The 17,753-nt window shown below is 45.7% G+C and overlaps 1 protein-coding gene across 7 annotated transcripts in view; it reads right to left on the bottom strand.

Moving 5' to 3' along the window:
- SPECC1 (sperm antigen with calponin homology and coiled-coil domains 1) overlaps positions 1-17,753 on the bottom strand; it is a 283,596-nt gene that overhangs the window by 40,816 nt on the left and 225,027 nt on the right. The gene's annotated exons all lie outside the window — the stretch shown is intronic.

Here is a 17,753-nt window from a genome sequence, read left to right as displayed (position 1 = left end):
CCTTCCCCTGCTCGCACGCTCTCTCTCTCAACGATAAATAAACGTTAAAAAAATTTAAAAAAATAAAAGAATTTGCAACAATGTGGATGGAACTGGAGGGTATTGTGCTAAGCCAAAGAAGTCAGAGAAAGACAGATACCATATAATTTCACTCATATGTGGAATTTGAGAAATTCAACAGATGAACATAAGGGGAGAGAAGGAAAAATAAGGTAAAAACAGAGAGGGAGGCAAACTATAAGAGACACTTAAATACAGAGAACAAACTGAGGGCTGCTGGAGGGGATGTGGGTGGGGGGAGGGGTTAAATGGATGAGCGCATTAAGAAGGGCACTTTTCGGGATGAGCACAGGGTGTCATATGTAAGAGATGAATCACAGGGATCTATTCCTGAAGGCAAGACTACACTGTATGTTAACTAACTTGAATTTAAATAAAAAAATAAAAAAGATGCTAAGCCAAATGGCCATCCACTTAGAAAAAAAGTTACAGTGCTACCTAGTAAAACAAACACAAGCTTCAAAAGAAAAAAGATTTAAATGTTTAAAAACGATGATCTGGAGTTCCCTGTGACAGATAAAGGTTAATATTTTAATGTATAAAGAGCTCTGAGGGGCGCCTGGGTGGCTCGGTCAGTTAAGCATCCGACTTCAGCTCAGATCACGATCTCGGGGTTCGTGAGTTTGAGCCCGGGGTTCAACTCTGTCAGTGTAGAGCCCGGTTTGGATCCTCGATCCCCCTCTCTCTGCCCCTCCCTCTCTCTCTCTCAAATATGAGTAAACATTTTCTAAAAAATGGTTAAGATGGTAAATCTTATGTGTATTTTACACAGTTAAAGGTTTTAACAGTTGAAATGATGCAAAAAAAATACAATGCACAAATGAAACATTTGAGAGATTTTAGGACATTATATTAAGAAGTCCTCAGTAACCTGTGAAACAAAGAGATGGAAGAAAGGTGAAAAGGGATATGATAACTAGGAGACCAGGCTAGGAGGAATACCAGGAGAAGAAAGCAGAAAAGGAAGAAAATTACCACAAAAAATAATTCAGGAAAATAAGAACATGAATTATCTTACTGAAAGGGTACAAGGGGTACTCAGCATGGTGGAAAAAAAGAAAGACCCACATCGAGGCATATCACCCTGAAATGTTTGAAAGCTGAGGACAACCAGAAGTTCTACAAGCTTCTGGAGTTCATGGATCACTTTGTTCACAGATCCTGTTTCTGACTTCCTGTAGTTCTTGACCGTGGTCCCCCGTGAGCATCCTGAGCACATTTAAGACCGTTCGTTTCAAGTCTTCATCCGGGAGGTCCAGTGTCTGGGCCTCCTCAGGGACAGTTCCCACTTTTTTTTTTCCCTTATGAGTGGGCCAAAACTTTGTTTCTCGGCATACCTGTAACTTCTTTGTTGAAAACTGGCATTTTGGGTATTCCAATGTGACGACTCTAGAAGCCAGTCTCTCTTCCCTCCACAGGGTTTACTGTTAGTCTGCGCTGGTGTTTGTTTGGTGACTCTTCTGAACTAATTTTGGAAAGTCTGGGTTCTTTGTCAAGGGTGGCCACCGAAGTCTCTGCTTTGCTAGTTTAGTGACTGGCTAACGATGCGACAGATTTCATTCGCGGCCTGGGAGAAAACGTCTCGCAGCCTTTGCAGCCTGGCTCAGTGACGGACACTCTTTCAGAGGCTCACAACTCTGCCTTTGCCTTCCCTTCCTGTTTGCGCGGAGCCTGGGGTCAGAGCTTTGGGACTCGTCGGGTCTTTTCTGGGTCCTTCTAGATTCTGGGGAATGCGTGAGTGCTTTTCACTGCCCTCTTCCCCCCACGTACCTCCCTTCCCCTACTCTCTTCTCAGGCTTTTCCGTCTGTCTTCACTGTCCCAACCGCTCCCGGTTACTCAGGAGGCAGCAGCTAATACCTGATCTTTTATTTTATTTTTTTAATTTTTTAACGTTTATTTATTTTTGAGACAGAGAGAGACAAAGCATGAACGGGGGAGGGGCAGAGAGAGAGGGAGACACAGAATCGGAAGCAGGCTCCAGGCTCTGAGCCATCAGCCCAGAGCCCGATGCGGGGCTCGAACTCACGGACCGCGAGATCGTGACCTGAGCCGAAGTCGGACGCTCAACCGACTGAGCCACCCAGGCGCCCCTAATACCTGATCTTTTAAGTGCTCTTGGAAAATGCTGCCTGGGAAGCCACCTCTGCCCAGGGGAAGCTCCTGTGCAGACAAAACAAAGGCAAACCCTGGAGCTGATCCTTTAGGGAACCATCAGACAGGGCCAAACACCACTGGCAGTTCCTGGAAGACGGGAAGACGCTGGCCACCATCTGCAAGGCTACTGCGGAGCCACGAGGCAGAGGGTGGTAACAGGAAGTTAAAAGGGCACAGAGCTCTCTTACAGAGTCTCTGTAGTTTTTTCTCCCCCCTTTCATTAGGCGATCCCTTGGCTGTTACAAGTTTTTGACTACATCCCAGGGTTATGAAAAGGCTGGTTCTGACGGGGTTTTTTTGCCACCTGATTTATTGCATTTGTAGAGGGAGGGAGTCTTGGATTTCCTTACCTCCCCGTTTTCACTGATGTCCTCGTGGTACTATTTCTAAGGATGGGTGACAGGACAGACATTATGGACTGCTTTGATCGACAATCTTCTAAACCCTGTGTAGGAGCCAGAAAGCTGAAACGTGCCTTTCTCTCTCTTTCTTTTTCTTTCTTCCTTTCTTTCTTTTAATGTTTTATTTATTTTTCAGACAGAGAGACAGAGCATGAGTGGGGAGGGGCAGAAAGAGAGGGAGACACAGAATCCGAAGCAGGCTCCAGGCTCCGAGCTGTCAGCACAGAGCCAGATGCGGGGCTCGAACTCACGAACTGTGAGATCATGACCTGAGCTGAAGTTGGACGCTTAACCAACTGAGCCACCCAGGTGCCCCTGAAAAGTGTATTTCCAAGACACTCCTGCAGCCAGTGTTCCGGACGTGATTTAGGTTCTGACAATCCCAGGTGCTTGCACGAAATGGACCTGTAAGTGAGTCACATGGGGAAGGAGGCGAGGTCGGGGCACCCAGTTCACTTTTCCAGACTATAGGAGAGGTGGCTTGATCCTGGAGTGAATAAGTCAGGGAACAGATTCCTGATTCTACACCTTCCTGATGATGAATGCAGACTCCTTGGCAGGCCAGATCTGACGTGGAGACTTCGGGAGTTATCCCTAGAATTCCAGCCTAGCGTACGTTTCTTTAAAACTCCTAAGACTTCTGTGAGCTGTCTACCCTTACCGAATACATTTTTCTGTTTAAAATAGCTGGAGTGGGGCACCTGGGTGGCTCAGTCGGTTAAGCATCTGACTTCGGCCCAGGTCACGATCTCACAGTTGGGGAGTTCGAAGACCCGCTTCGGGCTCTGTGCTGACAGCTCAGAGCCTGGAGCCTGCTTCGGATTCTGTGTCCCCTTCTCTCTCTGCTCCTTCCCTGCTCATACTGTCTCTCTCTCAAAAATAAATAAACATTAAAAAGTCGAAAAACAAATAAAGCACCTGGAATGGATTCAGATGGAAATTCAGATCGATAATGTGGCAAGGAACTTTAAGGTCTATCAACAGGACACTAGATAAAGTATTGCTTATGCATATAAAGAAAATCCATGCAGGTGCTACAAATAATAAAATAGCTGTATATGTGCTAACAGAAGGATGACCACAACATATAAACTGGAAGCACTCATCACATATCAACGTATGATTCTATTTTTTGTAAAGTTTCAATACATGTATTTGTATATTCAAGGCAGTGGTTCTCAACCAGAGACGATCCTTCCCCTCCTTCCCCTGGTGGGGGACATTTGTCAATATCTGGTGACATTTTTGATTGTCTCAGCCGGGAGAGTACAATGGCATCTAGTGGGTAGAGACCAAGGATACAGCTAAAATCCGACAATGCACAGGACAGCCCCCACAACAAAGAATTATCTGGCCTAAAATATCAAAAGTACCAAGGCTGAGAAACCTCGATTTAAAGAAACATATCAACCTGTTATTAAAAATGATACTTTTAAAAGAGCAGAGTTGAACAACAGGGTAGGAATTACGTCACTATTTATACACAATATAACATTTAATTCCCCCCCCCAAGAATTAGCATTCGTTTTTTTTAATTGAAAAGATACATGTAAGGAATAAACCAAATAACACCATTTATTTCTAATAATAAAAGGAATAAATGCTTAGTGCAAATATTCAGAAAATACCCAAGTAAAAGAGATCAGTTATGATTCTTTTGTATGATCCTTTGTATGATCAGGTATAATCCTTTTGATCCTTAAGCAACAAAGTCCAACCGGAACTAATTTAAGAAAAGCGGAAATCTGTTCTAAGGATTTTAAGGTTTCACAGAAACTAAGGATATCTGAAAGGATGCCACTGAGCCTTGACAGGCACCTGGAATCAGGAGCCTGGAAGGTGCCACATCTCTGTTCTACTACCTGGCATTCTCCCCATGCATTTATTAAATTCTCCTCCACTTCTTTCCTGGTCAGTGTGGCTGTGGGCGGGGTCTCCAAGACCACCTCCAGGTCAGGTTCAGTGACTGGCAGGGGGACTCAGAGCAATCAGGATGTAGCCACATTCCCAGGCCATTCACAGATTTACTACCATGCATGGATTTATGGCCACGGAAGGATACAAAGCGAAATCAGCAAAGGTAAAAGCCACGTGAGGCGAAGTCTGGAGGAAACGAGGTGCCAGCTTTCAAGAGTCCTCTTCCGGTGGAGTCACAGGACATGCTTAACTCCCCCGCAATGACTTGTGACAACACACAGGAGGTGCTGTCCACCAAGGAGGCTCACTGGAGACTCAGGGTTTTCACTGGGGGCTGGTCACATGGGCGCCCTCTGCCTAGCACACAACAACAACTCCAGACTCCCCGCAGGAAGGCAGGTGCTGGGCAGAAACCACAGTGGTTTCTGAGCCTCTCTTATCAGTTCTGGGAACGGTGAGAAGTCTCCCAAAATCCAAGTTACCAGACGCAAATTAAGGGCCAACCTCGTAAGCAGCCTTTGCAGGCACAGCCATGGCAGGCCTGTTACTTTGGCTCTTCTCTGCACAGAGGTAAAAACATGGCGGCCGACAACATGGAGTTCGTAGAGTAATCTTCCTCTTAGTTCTATTCCAAACTCCTGGGGACAGGCTGACTGGCCTAGGTTAGGTTGGGTGCCCTCCCTTGGACCAGTCAGCAGTGATCACGGCTGCTTCTCTGTTATCCCTGTCAATGAAGGTGGAACAAGTCCCTCCCCATCTGCTGTGCAAACAATCTCACGGTATCTGTACAACACCCTTTAGGGTTTTGCTCAGAAAACAGTTTTTATTACTTAAGATTTCCTATATCTGCATGCACACACAAATGAGAGTAGAAAGGGGAGCTTCCAGCCATGCTGGCTCATGAGATAAAACCCCGGGAAATATGCATTGCTGGGAGTTGAATGTATGTCCATCACAACCTGGGAAATAAAGCCTTTCTTTCATCTTCATTATTCACAAAGATTCTACTGTTGCCTCAGGTTGTAAGACAATGCCTGATGCCCTTTAAAACGTCCTCACAAATCACCATGTCTCATAAACAGCTGCATAAGCAGAGACACTGGGTGAAAAAAGGCTGTCAAAAGAGTAGAGGCCAATAATGACATTCGTCTTCCATGGAGAATCTATCTTTATAATGAAGTCAGGAAAAGAACCACTTTGATGACAATAAATAAATCAAAGCATTGTAACGTTCTTTGAATTGCGCATGTAGCCCTCAAGAGACCTATCTCAAAAAAGAAAACAACAAACAGAGCTCCAAATGGCCTGATTATTTCACAGGCTGCTTGCTATTGGATAAGCATATGTTAGCGCTTGTCTGTGGGAACTCAGAGACAGAAAAACAGAAGTTGCCGGCAATGTGGGTGTTCTCTCCAGATGCAAAATGAGATTTGTTTTAGACAACACAGAGATCGCTTTTTTCTCCAACAGAGAAAAACATATAGCTCCTAGCTCATGGGTTAAAAACAGGTTCAAAGATATCTGTGCCTTCACGATCCCACAGCTATATCCCTCACTAGCTGAACTCTCGTGATACAAATTTCGAAACTGCACAGATTCAGATTAAGTTCTCAAGTAAGTCTCTCGTTATCTAACATTTGCTTCTTGCCATCTGAAATGCAAGAACCAAACACGTGTTCAATAACAGAAGATACTTGTGTACCTCTGTCGCTAAGGAAGGGGTTAGCCAACTTCTGTAAAGGGCCAGATAATAAATAATTTTGATTACTATGTCATACAGCCAAAAGGGCTCTACCGTAACTACTCAACTCTGCAGTTTAGCACAAAAGGGGTTATGGGCAATATGTAAATGAATGGCTGTGACTGTGTTCCAATAAAACTTTACTTATAAAAACATGTGGTGGTGGGGCGCCTGGGTGGCTCAGTCGGTTAAGCGTCCGACTTCGGCTCAGGTCATGATCTCCCGGTTCGTGAGTTCGAGCCCCGCGTCGGGCTCTGTGCTGATGGCTCAGAGCCTGGAGCCTGTTTCCGATTCTGTGTCTCCCTCTCTCTCTGACCCTCCCCCGTTCATGCTCTGTCTCTCTCTGTCTCAAAAATAAATAAACGTTAAAAAAAAAAAAACAAAAAAAACCCCAACATGTGGTGGGCTAGATTTGGCCCCTCGGTCGTTGTTGACATCACACCAATCTGAGTTTGAAGCTTAAATCTGGTATTACAGGATCAGACCTACATTATTACTACCTCAAATGGCAAAAGCTCTGATGATACAAAATGTTCACTTTACTTTTTTAAAATTAATTTATTTGTTTGGTGGGGGGCAGAGAGAGAAGAGAGAGAGAGAAGCCTAAGCATGGTTCATGGGTTTGAGCCCACGTCAGGCTCTGTGCTGACAGTGCAGACAGAGCCTGCTTGGGATTCTCTCTCTCTCTCTCTCTGTCCCTTCCCCTCTCTCTCAAAATAAAATAAACTTAAAAAAAAAAAAAGATGTGCAGTGTTTTGTTTTCTTCATTGACTTGCTAACTGTCACATGGTTTTGAAATGACACAGGAGAGATGTGAATGGAACCATCCCTACCCTACGGGCCCCTCTCAGCTCAGCTCATTTTTTTATGCTGTAATTCCTCAGGTGTTCTTCCACTTAAAAATTTTTCTCAGAAAGGATCTGGTTTAATTATATATAAATAATAAATATAATATAATAAATATAATAAAACCATATGGCCTTTTCCCTCAGACTTTCACCCCCAAATTATATACGTTTGATACAAAGAATATATTGGGTTTATGAATCATAACAATAAAGTGAATATCTGAGTCCCACCTCCCATATAAAAACTAGAGTATGAATACCTTGCATCCCTGTGTTTTACTGTATTGTTTTATTTTAATTTTTAATATACAAGGTAGTACTTGGCTATGTTTTTTTAAATATATTTTTTCAATGTTTATTTATTTTTGAAGGAGAGAGAGACAGAGCATGAGTAGGGGAGGGGCAGAGAGAGGAGACACAGAATTGGAAGCAGGTTCCAGGCTCTGAGCTGTCAGCACAGAGCCCCACGAGGGGCTCAAACTCATGAACCATGAGATCATGACCCGAGCCAAAGTCGGACGCTTAACCGACTGAGCCACCCAGGCACCCACGGTAGTTTTTTGTTTGTTTGTTTGTTTGAATGTTTATCTTTGAGAGAGATGGAGAGACAGCATGAACAGGGGAGGGGCAGAGAGAGAGGGAGACACAGAATCCAAAGTAGGCTCCAGGTTCTGAGCTGTCAGCACAGAGCCCAACATGGGGCTCGAACTCATGAACTGCGAGCTCATGACTTGAGCCAAAGTCGGATGCTCAACCGACCGAGCCACCCAGGCGCCCGCCATGGGTAGGTTTTTTAAAGTTATATTTGATCAGATCTAAAATTTAAATTCCAGTTTCCTATGTACGCTTACCTATTCCTTACCAATCATCTCCCTGATGCCCCACTCAAGCTTTTCTTATTGCCACTTAAAAAATAAATAATAGGGGCGCCTGGGTGGCGCAGTCGGTTGGGCATCCGACTTCAGCTCAGGTCACGATCTCGCGGTCCGTGAGTTCAAGCCCCGCGTCGGGCTCTGGGCTGATGGCTCAGAGCCTGGAGCCTGCTTCCGATTCTGTGTCTCCCTCTCTCTCTGACCCTCCCCCGTTCATGCTCTGTCTCTCTCTGTCTCAAAAATACATAAACGTTAAAAAAAAATTAAAAAAAAAAAAATAGCTTTATTGAGATGTAATTCGCATACCATAAAGTTACCTTTTTGAAAATGTCCAATTCAGTAGCTTTTAGTATATTCACGAGGTTGTGTAAGAACCACTACTATCTAATTCTGGAACATTTTCATCAGTCCCAAAAGGAAGCCTGTGCCTAGTCACTCCCGATTCCCATCCCTGCAACCCTGGCAGCCACTAATCTGCTTTCTGACTCTATGAATTTGCCTACTCTGGACATTTCATATACACAGAATCATATGAGGGGTTTTTTTTTGCATCTGGCTTCTTTCTTTAAAAAGATACAATCTTAAAAATAAATCTTTGTTAAAAATTTACATGCTCATTGTAGAAAACGAAACACTACCGGAAAGCATGAATAAATTTTAGTATTTAGCCAGAGATACTCACTGTTAACATTTATATAACATTTGTATAAATTTCTTTTGATAGAATTGGAATCATACCAGGCAGACTTTTAGAATCTGATTTTTTACTTAATGTAGCATGCATATTTTTTCCAGTGCCTTTAAATATATTGCCCAAAGCATGATTTTAAAGGATTTATAATATTCCATTGTACACACACACTATAATCTATTTAATTGATTCATCTCGTTAGAAATTTGTATCACTTCCAGTTGTTTCAAAATTATTTTTTTTAAAGTTTATATATTATAAGAGAGAGAGAGCACAAGTGGGGGAGGAACAGAGAGAGAGGGAGAGGGACAGAATCCCAAGCAGGCTCTACACTGTCAGTGCAGAGCCCAACATGGGGCTCGAACTCACAAACCATGAGATCATGACCTGAGCCGAAATCCAGAGTTGGACGCTTAACTAACTGAGCCACCCAGGCATCCTTTATAATGATTTTAAATAAATAAAACTATAATAACCTTGTTTTAAATTATATTTTCACAGGCACCCACAATCACTTCCTTGCAAGAAATACCTAGAAACATAATTTCTGTGTTAAAGGGCATACTGATTTTGAGATTCCTGATACACATTGCTACATTTTCCTCCCAAAAGGCACCATTCATCTACCCTCCCACCAGTGGTAGAGCTTATCACTTAAAAAAAGTCTTCCAATATAATAAGCCAAGAAATGGCATCTCCTTTAATTTGTATTTCTTTGATTGTAAGTGAGACTGAACAACGCTTACTTTAAAACATTTTTAAGATAGGGGTGCCTGGGTGGCTCAGTCGGTTGAGCATCTGACTTTGGCTCAGGTCATGAGCTCGTGGTTCATGAGTTCGAGCCCCACATCGGGCTCTGTGCTGACAGCTCAGAGCCTGGAGCCTGCTTCAGATTCTGTGTTTCCCTCTCTCTCTACCCCTCCCCACTTGCACTCTGTGTGTCTCTCAAAAATGAATTAAAAAAATTTTTTTTAATTAAAAAAAATTTAAGATAATTTTTGGCTATTTGTAACTATTATGCCTGTTAGTGATTGATTGATTGATTGATTGATTAACTAACTTACAGGGAGTTCATGATATTGAGCTCAAGGACCTGCATGCAGCATTGAAGGCTGTCAGAGCCTGTGATACGGAGAAGGTATTCAAAACTCTGGGAAGACGAGATCATCATTGTAATTCCCTCGGGGACCAGGGAGGAATGCAAGGGAACACCCAGGGCAAAGGTGTGTATGACTTGAGGTGTGACCACTGCTCCCAGGGGCACGGCAAAGGCCAAGCTACCATCCCCTCTTTTTGGGCCTAAACTCCCGTCCCCATCCAGAGCCCCACTTCCGTTTGAAATGAACCCGTGACCTGCTCTCCAGGCTGGCCCTGACCCACGCTGTACCTTGCCCACCACCATACCCAGCCTCGCACGGGCCTGCCTTCTGCCCCCACCCCTGTGCTAACTGTTCCCCCTGCCTGGGATTCCTTCTATGTCGTCTCCACAGGGCTGGCTCTTCCTGTCATTCTGGCCTGAAGGTACGCTCCCCTCCTCAGACAGGCCTTCCGAATCTGGAGTGCCCCCAGTCACCCCGCACTGTCCCGCTCCACACAACCCTTGTGCCCTCCAGCCCTGGCCCTTCTCTTCGCTGTCGGTCCCGGTTTGCTGTCTGTCTAGACCTGGCCGCTGAACGCAGTAGCCAGCAGGTGCTTGGTATACAGTTGCTGAGAATATGCATACAGGAATCAATGAGTTTGGTGACCCCCACGCCTCCCAACCTTGGACTAAAACTAGTCTGATCATCCCTTGATCGATACTGACCTGGCTGTCTCAGGTCATAGCTGGAAGTGTCCCCACAACGCTCTCCTAGAAACTGCCTCAGATCAAAACTGCTGGGAGCCCCCTCCCTCCCCCTGAGCTGCTGGCCTCAGCCCGATGCCACATGACTCCTGAGGTGACAGCAGTATCCAGGGCTTAACTACCCCTGCCCCTGCAGCCACAACCAGGTCCCAGGTGGTGCTCTGTGTCTCATCCCCTGGCCTCAGTGCTTGTGAAGTGACATGAGAAGCCCCTCAAACTTTGCTCATTCTTGGTTAGAATTAAAAGATAGAATGTGAATCACAATGTTATGTAATGGGACGATTTGGGGAAAAAACACTCTTCCTTTTTTTTTTTTTTTTTTTTAATAAAGTTTATTTATTTTGAGAGAGAGAGCATCTCAAGCAGGCTCAGCACTGTCAGCACGGAGGCCATGGTGGGGCTTGAACTCATGAACTGTGAGATCATGACCTGAGCCAAAATCAAAAGTCGAGCACTTAACCGACTGAGCCACCCAGGCGCCCCGGGGAAAAAACAGTCTTGTCGACAACTTAATTTTCTTATTAAATTATGTTACTTAAGTGGTCTTAGTAAAGATAAGGAAGAGGTGGTCCAAAGATATTTATACACCAGTGACTACAGACGCATTGTGAAGAAAAACACTAGTCTGGAAAGGGCAAAGGTCTTATTTGAGTTTAAACCCATGGAGTTTCTGTTACTGTCAGAAAAGTTATTTTCTTCAGTTTCCTGAGGAGTGAGGAGCTCCCGGGGTTATTCAACTATTCATCAGAAGTTTCTGGTTTAATCTCTCTGGAATCAAGCCTTTAACTGTGAAGCATACTCTGGCAACAAAGCTTATGAAAGAGTTTACAGGAAATAGCATTTACTTACCAACCTATAGAATATGTTATCAGAAAATGGATGTTCACTGAAGCAGTAAATGAATTCAAGAGACTTGAGATAAATAACCCATTGTTCTCTCTCTCTCTCTCCCTCTTTACCTATTTGTGGGGTAGATTCATCTGGTTTGTCAGAAAGCTCTGGAATCATTAGGTCTCTCCTTGTAGGGTTTGAAACAGCAGGGCCCCTAGCAAGTCCAAATCTAACTATGAAAGCTGTTGTCCATGGTGTCTGTGGGCCAGCTGGGACTTTCTAGCACTAAGGCGGTTGGAGCGCTGAGGCCCTACCAATACCCAGAGAACACTGTGAGGGGGGACGCCCTGAAGTCAACCAGCTGGGTGCTGGAGCGTCCTTTGTCATTTCTCTCTCTGTCCTGAAGCCCTAAGACCTCAGCTCGGCTAAGGATGGTCACTGCCATCCCTTCACTGAGGGACCTGGCCTGTGACGCACTCTTGATACGTGTGTGGAATTCAGCCGTAAATCTCTGCAAAGTCCTCGTCCCTCCCAAGAAGCGTGACTAGGCACAGCCACCCCCATCTCTGCAAGTGGCGCCCTGGCTGTGTTCGCAGGGCCCTGCCATGCCCTGGCCAGTGTGGCCAAGGTCCCGGGGCAAATTTAAAAGGATGCGTTCTGGGGCGCCTGGGTGGCTCAGTCGGTTGAGCGTCCGACTTTGGCTCAGGTCACGATCTCACGGTCCGTGAGTTCCAGCCCCGCGTCGGGCTCTGTGCTGATGGCTCAGAGCCCGGAGCCTGTTTCAGATTCTGTGTCTCCCTCTCTCTCTGCCCCTCCCCCGTTCATGCTCTGTCTCTCTCTGTCTCAAAAATAAATAAACGTTAAAATAAATAAATAAATAAAAAATAAAAAATAAAAAAATAAAAGGATACGTTCTGCCAACACCCTAGGTCAACTCAGTCAGCTTGGGAAGGCCGGTTCTGTCCCAGGGCCTCCAAGGAGGAGCCCAGCTGCCACTGTGATGTCCAAAGCAGCGAACCCAGCTGGGCTCACCAGGTCTTCTGACCCACAACGTGGGGCTCGATCCCACAAACCACAAGAACATGACGTGAGCTGAAATCAAGAGTGAATGCTTACCAGACCGAGTCACCCAGGTGCCCCCCGTGTTTCTAATTTTTTCACAACGCACAGGCTTTTGGCAAGTTGAGATCCAGAACCGTAAAGGGTTTTTTCATAGGCAGAGATGTGACTTTTCGATCCAAGGCTCTCGAGGCAGCCTGTGCCTCAGAACCACCCGAGGCCCGGGCCCCTGCTCGTGAGACTGTCATTCTGGAGATCTAGGGTCAGGCCCCGGCACAGATATTTCATAAAAGCTCCTCCGTGATTTAATGTGCAGTCAGCATTGAAACCAGGACTGGGCAGCAAAATTCTAAGACACCCTTATGATCTCTACTCCCTGGAGTTTCTCCTGTGATCAAGCTATGTCACGGAGCAAAAGGATTTGACAGATGTAATTAAGCTTGCTATCGAACTGGCCCTAAAACAGGGAGATTCTCTGAGTGGGCCTAACCTCATCACCTGAGGTTTTACTAAAACGTTTTTTTTAATGTTTTATTTATTTTTGAGAGTGAGAGTACGAGCGGAGGAGGGACAGAGAGAGAGGGGAACAGAAGATCTGAAGCGGGCTCTGCACTGGCAGCAGCAAGCCCGACGCGGGGCTCGGACTCACGAACTGTGAGATCATGACCTGAGCCAATGTCGGATGTTCAGCCAACTAAGCCCCCCGGGCGCCCCACCTGAGCTTTATTTACAGTAGAATTTTCCCCGCTGGAGACAGAAGTCAGAGATACAAAGTGGGAACAGGAGTGGGACGGGATGGCCACTGGGGCCCGAGGATGGAGGCGGCAACGTGGAAAGAATCTGGGCGGCCTCCACTTGCTGGTGTGACCCTGGGCTGATAGCCAGCAAGGAAATGGGGCCCTCAATCTTACAAACACAGGGTACCGTCACCAACCTGAAAGACACGAGGGGTGGATTCTTCCCCAGAGCCTCCAAGGAGAACATCGCTCAACTGACACCTAGATTTCAAGTGACGTGGGACTGGACTTCTGACTTATATGAACTATGAGCTCCTAGGCAGGTGTTTTAAGTCCCTGAGTCTGTGATAATTTGTCACATAGCAAAAGAAAATGACACCGGAGACTTTCAAAGCAATAAAAATAATTGGCCGTTTCCAGCCAAACTATTTTCAAATTGTATTTCCCGTAGGAGTGAACTTGGAATATTTTACATATTTCTTGCTACTGTAACAGTACTCTAATGTTTTAATTTGACACTCGGAATCTGAGGCCTTTAAAACCTTAAAACAGCCTGTTAAAACATGCTACAAGTTATGGATTCTAGCTTTTTTTCTTTTAATGCTTATTTATTTTTCAGAGAGAGAAAAAGAGAGAGAGACAGAACACAAGCAGGGGAGGGGCCGAGAGAGAGGGAGACAAAGAATCCAAAGCAGGCTCCAGGCTCCGAGCTGTCAGCACAGAGCCTGATGCGGGGCTTGAACCCAGGAACTGTGAGATCATGACCTGAGCTGAAGTCAGAAACTTAACTGACTGAGCCACCCAGGCACCCCTAGCTTTTGAGAGGTAGGGAAGCTATGGGTAATCCCCTACCTGTGCCTTCAGCCAAATAAATCACCAGTGTTGGCCACACTGGCCGGGTATGGCAGGGCTCTGGGAACACACCCACGGTGCCACCTCCAGAGGTATGGGGTGGCTGTGCCTAGTCACTCTTCTTGGGAGGAACGAGGACTTTGCAGATTTACGGCTGAATTCCATACATTTTTCAGAGTGGCCAGGTCCCTCAACTAAAGAATGGCAGTGACCATCCTTAGCCGAGCTGAGGTCTGGGGGCTTCAGGACAGGGAGAGAAATGACAAAGGACACTCCAGCACAAACTGGTTGATTTCACAACTGCGAGGTGGCCCCCATGGTGTTTTCTGGGTATCGGTAGGACCTCAGCGCTCCAACGCTTTAGTGCTAGAAAGTCCCGGTCTCCATACTGCCATCAGTCAGGGACCTCTCTCAGCTCCGGATGTGGCCCCTTCAACTTCAGACCCACTGATGGTGCACTGAGTCCTTGTGATGCTTCAGAAGAAACTCCTGGATTTTAAAGGGTTCATGTGTTAGGTCTACCCAGATAACCCCCCTTTTGCCCCATGTACATAGGAGATTATTTAAGGGTGAGGATCCCTGGGGGTCATTCTTAGAATTCTGCCTATCACACCCACCATCTTGTGTTCTGGCCCCTTCGGAATCCCTTCTGGTAATTACATGAGAGATGAAAATTTCCCTGTCATAACCCAAATGAGAGAATTGAAAGCAGATTTTAAAAAAGAGACGGAGGGTTCTGTGTGTCAGGTCTATCCTTGGCTGGGGTTGGAGAGCGATTTGCAGGGGCTTCCTGGAAGCCTGACTTTAAACAAACAATTCCAAGGAAATCTGGGTTGAGCAGATCATCTAGAAAGGTCTCCTCTTTGCTGAGAGCCACTTAAAGCTCGGGGTGGGCCTCACTTTGGACAGAGTGCATGCTTGTGTTTTTCCACTTGACCTCAGTCCTGGGGCTACTCAAGACATCCGAAAGCTGAACCTGGGGGCTCGGCCACAGGTCTGAGCTGCTGTTCTAACTTTTCACTGCTGTCACGCCATGTTACTTAAGTTCCAATGGACACGGTCGTTACAGCGATGATGTCCTCATTCTGACCTTCCAAGCCTAGTACCTGGGATGAGATACACCCTGATGAAAACGCACAAGTCCTTGCCTTCCTCAGGCGAGGTGAGCCACTGCTCAAATGTCACCTCCCCGACCTTCATATGTCACTGGTGTCCACACACCCAGGGATCCCAATTCCCCTGCTCCGAATTTTCTCCACAGTACATAACACCTTCCAATATAGCAGGTACTGTACTTTTTTTTAAAGTTTTTTTTTTTTAACATTTATTCAGTTTTGAGAGAGAGGGAGAGAGAGAGAGAGAAAGAGGAGCAGAGGGCAAGTGGAGGAGAGGCAGAGAAGAGAGGGAGACACAGAATCTGATGCAGGCTACAGGCTCTGAGTTGTGAACACAGAGCCCGATGCGGGGCTTGAACTCACTGACTGCGAGATCATGACCTGAGCCGAAGTCAGACGCCCAACCGACGGAGCCACCCAGGTGCCCCTCAGGTATTATACTTCTTAAATTTTAATTGTCACTCCTCATGTGGGTGGAAGCTCCATGAGGGCAGAGATTCTGTTTCATTCCCTGCTGATTTCCCAGCGCCTAAAATATTACGGGGCCCCAAACAGGGCCCCTCAGTGAAGATTCACTGAATTAATATATGCAGAGTTTGGACATAATCTATCCGTGCTATACTTCGGTGGGCTAAACAGAAAGTTCTTTTAAGTTGAAATGCACATGGCTACTGTTTTTTTGTTTTTGTTTTTTTTAAACTGAGCCATCTGAATTTTCTACAGTTTATTTTTGGCTTCCTGAGTCGGAGAAGACAAGCTTTAGAAGGCTTAAGAGGCGTCTCAGACAAACAGGTCTAGACAAAGGATATTTTGTGAGGAGTAAATAAATCAGACACATATGATTTATGCTTCCCTCTAAACTTACGGAGATTTAACAATGAATGAAAATTACTCTTCAGGCAGAATGACCTTGGGGCTTCATCAAGCGTAAAATGCTTTGAAAACTAGTTCAAGATGTACACAAGACAAAACAAAAAATCACCACAGCCGGAAATACTATTCTCATTCTTATGATGGGAAAGGTCTTATCGTATAATCCCTCCCTGCAACCTAATTATAACGGCATTAGGTGCCCAAGGACCGATTCCTTCTGGAAATCTGAATTGTCTTTTTGTATCCATCTAGCACTTCCCTCCATCCATTTCTGTGAGGTGGGGACATGACAGTGCCATCAAGCGTCAGTGGCCGCGTGTGACTCGGCCACGGCCAGGGCTCTGTCCCAGGCTTTTGTCAGCTTCGGTCTTCTGTTACCATTCCTACTCCCCCTACCCTAAAGCCTCCCGGGATCACTTTCTCTCCCCTACTCCCCATGCTCTTCCATTTCCCCGGCAGTGTGGCTGACATGCCGAGGGGTGCTGTCATCGGGGTGGCTTTCCTTTATGGGGTGGTTTCAAGCCCTGGAAGGGGCCGACGCAGAGTGTGCAGAGAGCAGCTGAAAGACGAAACGATGCATGGGAAGCCAGCTTTTCCCCTGGGAGTCTCCATTACTGGTCATTAGTTGGACTAATCTTTTGCTTTTGCTTTTTTGTCGGAAAATGGGGGAAAAAAAGGCAACGTCAAAGACACAAAACGCTTACGTCCTTGGGTGGAGTCTGATTTGAAGACCCGTGGTTGTTGCTATTAGAAAGACAATCCCAGCCCTGCTGCTGCTTAACCATCTGGGCTGGCTCTTGGCCAAGGCCTTGTTTTCTTGCTTGTTTCTTTCTTTATTTATCCCCGCTACCCTCAAAGCTTAAGATGGGGGAGGGAGTGTTGTGGTGCTAGCATCTTCAAAATTTTTAGCAAAGTCGGGTAAAGGTATACGAAGGTGGGGCCCGAGTGGGGAGAAAGCAGGAGAAGTCTATTTTATTTTTATTTTAAAAAATTATTTACGTCATCTCTGCACCCAACGTGGGGCTCAAACTCATGATCCCATGATCAAGAGTCACAAGCTCTACCGACTGAGGCACCCAGGCACCTCTACCGACTGAGGCACCCAGGCACCCTGGAGATGACAATTTTAAAGAGGATGGCTATTTAATGGGAAAGGTCACACAATCCAATATGTACAAGAAAACACTGGAGAATATTTTCATGTCCTTGGAATAAAGATTTCTGCAACAAGATGCAAAAAGCACCGACCACTGGGAAAAGACTGACACACAGACTTAATTAAAATTAAAAACTTTGTTCAACAAAAAGGTGAAAATTCAAGCCACCCGGGGAGGAGATATTTACAATACATCTATCTGACAAAGGACGGGTATCCAGAACATATAAAGAGCTCCTGAAAGTAACAAGGGAAAGAAAGACCGTCTGATTTAAAAATGGGCGAGACACCCGAAGGGCACATCCCCAAATGGACTACCCAAATGTCCAGTCAGCATACGGAAAAGTTCTCAGCCTCACTGGCCGGCAGGGAAGTGCAAATCCCAACCACAATCAGACACTAGTACGCACTGATCCAAAGACTGGGACGACGCAGAAAAACAGGTCTCTCATCATTTGCTGGTGGGAGGTAAACAGCACAACTGCTTTAGAAATCTGTTTGGCACTCTCAACTGTGCTTGGATATATGCATCCCCGATGGCCCAATAATCCCATTTCTGGGCGTAGGCCCAGAAAGAACGAGTGCATGTGTGTTCCGAGAGA

The sequence above is a fragment of the Panthera pardus genome, unplaced genomic scaffold, assembly GCF_024362965.1.
Source record: "Panthera pardus isolate Hobbes unplaced genomic scaffold, ASM2436296v1 HiC_scaffold_3, whole genome shotgun sequence".
Taxonomy (NCBI): domain Eukaryota; kingdom Metazoa; phylum Chordata; class Mammalia; order Carnivora; family Felidae; genus Panthera; species Panthera pardus.
This window is presented reverse-complemented; position numbering and strand designations above follow the sequence as displayed.